Source organism: Cryptotermes secundus, unplaced genomic scaffold (genome assembly GCF_002891405.2).
Source record: "Cryptotermes secundus unplaced genomic scaffold, Csec_1.0 scaffold369, whole genome shotgun sequence".
Taxonomy (NCBI): Eukaryota; Metazoa; Arthropoda; class Insecta; order Blattodea; family Kalotermitidae; genus Cryptotermes; species Cryptotermes secundus.
Window position 1 is genome coordinate 1,368,061 of NW_019725844.1, and position 3,129 is coordinate 1,371,189.

Below are 3,129 nucleotides of genomic sequence, written 5' to 3' on the forward strand. Positions count from 1 at the left end.
ATGTACGCGATATTTGGTATCCTATACCGATATGCTTTTTTTTATCGATATTCGTAAGCCAATATCTTGATACTGCATGACCCATATTCGATATTTTTTAATTATAATACTACACAAAGGCCCGTTGAAATCAACGGCAAGGTGAATATGTTGATACCGAATCACGTCTGTTCAGGCTGATTTCAGAGAAAGCCGTTGCTTATTAGAATGAATACAAATACAACATACAATGGAATTATTCACAGAAACAGCGAAGTTTAGAGGTTCGTTGTAGTATTGGATTGCATGCATATCTAGGTTATAATACCCTTTCCTATTAAAAAACAACGCATTATTGATTACAGATATATCAGGAAAGAGTACATCTGTAATTGGATTTATGTGTTGCATCTGTAGAGCAATTTTATGCTCAGAAAATGATGTCGATCTTATAAAGCGTATTTTGTTGAGGCACTATGCTACAAGCCGTAAGGTCACGGGTTCGATTCCCGATGAGGTGGATTTTTCAATTGACCTAATCCTTTCAGCCGCAGTCGACTCAGCCTCTAAAAGAAATTAGTACCATTCAGACCCGCCAGAATTAGGTTGTAGTGGCAATTTCAGTAAATATTGTGACTTTAGAAGAATAGAATTCATTCCATATGGGAACATGCCACTTCAGTTTTAGGTGCATTCATAACGAAACATTACGGAATGCGCCTGCTGACTCTGAGGTCTCTGTCTGAACTGAATTCAGTTGATATTGAGGAGTTACACGAAAGCTTGTCAACATCTTCCGCTTTGGGTAAAAATCAGGATATGTTTTGCAGACCTACATGCGTTTATACTTGCATCTGCAACTTAACTGAGTATTTATCGGAGCGAAATGTTTTTTTGTGTTGGATAATAAAACGAAAGGGAGAAAACGCACCAGAATTGTTACGTTGCGCGTACATTTTATAACCTGTTTTACAGGGTTTGTACTAAGATTCTGGTTGAAAATGTAGCGCACATTAATCACTGTATAAATGCCTTAGAGGGTCCTGGGGTTGGAAGGAGCTGGAAAAGGGATCCTGCGCTACTGCCGTGCAGTCCATAGTCACGTTACCGACTGACCTATGGCGACAGTTCTTGATGAATCCTGGCGTCCTTCATGATTGCTCTGCATTGGTCCTGATCCTGTGACTTTCGTCTGCAACTTTCTTCAGATTTTCTTCAACTGAGTCCAGGCACCTGACAGCAGGTCTCCCTACTCGTCGAGTACTCTCTGGTTTATGTAGAGTTAACTCCGTACAAGGGTTCTGCTCCTGCGTTCTAAAAAGATGTCTCAGTCACCTCAACCGCCCTGTTTTGATTACCTTCAGTATGTCTGGTTCATTATTTAAAGTTCATGGTTATAGCTTGATTTGCATATTTTTTTTCCTTGGCGCTACAGTTCCATTGGGCCTAGGCCTACCTCCATGAACTTCTCCGTTCACGTCGGTTTTTCTAGATCTTACACATTCGGTAGGTCTCCTTGGGCAGGTGAACAGGTCGTCGCAAGGCCTCTACCGGTACACAATCACAGAACAACGCGCACACACAAACTAAACATCCCTGCCCTGAGTGGGATTCGAACCCACGATCCCGGTTTCCAAGCGAGCGAACAGAGTACATGCCTTAGACCGCTCGGCTACCGTGACCGGCACTCGATCTCCATATACCATTCTATTTATTGGAAAATACACGTCGCAAAGGGAAAAAATTAGTCAGTTTCGTTTGTTTGGTGTCGTATAGAAACATCGTCAGGTTTCTTGAACTCAAAATATTGCACCGTAAATCACTAGCCGCGCTGTTTACCGGGGCTCTAGTGGAAGCCGGGCAGTGTAGCACCGTGTAGCAGTGGAGAAGATGCAGCTGGAATAGTGAATAGTAAAGGACGACTGGAGGCGGCTGAACGTTACAGAAACATTTTATATCGGTTGTGATACTTCACAAGCAGAGAGCGATATGGAGGGGAGCAGTGATCGCGAGGGAGCGAGATGGAGAAGAGACGCTGCAAAACAGACGGAGAAGTAGAGATTTCCTAATGACAGTTTTCTGTGATCTCCCCAGAATCGCAGACATTCAGCTATGCAGGAATGAAAAAGAAAACATGGCTATTTTTCGTATGGTGTTTTCAACTTGGGTCGAGATTAATGTGTCGGATGGGGAGAGAGCAGCGACGAAGAATTTTATATAAAATGAAAGTAGCGAGATTTATAAGAAAATTGAATTGCTATGTGTAAAAAGGACACATGTCACGAAGTTTTCTGAAGGAGACGCCAAGATCTGTGTATGGTGTGACGCAATCTTATCGTGCATTATAATCAGGCTACTTGTTCGGAAATAGCCACTTGTCATTTGTCCTTTGAGCTTTATGTGCACAACTCGTACAAGTGGCGTAGCCTGTGGGCCCACTAACCGAATCGAATTCAGTCGAGTAGAATGGAGTCTGACTGAAGATTCTGCAAAATAGAACCATGTGTTTTACATAGAATTCCTGCATGGGCCAAGTCGAGTTGAGTGAAAGTAGCGGCCGATACTGCAGCATCCTACAGTTTCCTCTGCGATTTAAGTAGTAGTCTCTAACGTCTCTGGTAGATGGGGAAGCATCGAGTTACCGCCGAGCCAGTAGAGGCCGAACTCGCTGGCTGAGTCGGGACTGATGGCACGCACCAGTACCGGTAGGGAATAGAGACTGGTAGAATATCATAGGGGGACGCACAATGGACCAGCAGTTGGTCTAAGTGCATGGGGAAACCCACCCTCTCCAGTACAATACAATACAAATCCCTACCCTGCATGACTGTGACATAGTCGCGGGAACTGGCGGAAGAATGTAGCACTGTTGGTAGATACTCATTTCCACTCGACAACGTCGAAATGTGCAGTTACAAGGTTGCAGTGGTCAGATCAGGATGCATGTACTCCGTCTATTATGGAAACCAAGGTTAGTTAGACATATAGATCGTTTTATCATCATTAGGAGGTTCATTGTCTCTGTTTTCAACATTTCCCACATTCATACGCCATTGGTGAATCTGAACATTTTTACTTAAGACTTTCCTTCCGTAAGGTTACATACAAAGGTGTAACGTATCCTGATGGACTTTACAAGTTGGTACAGCG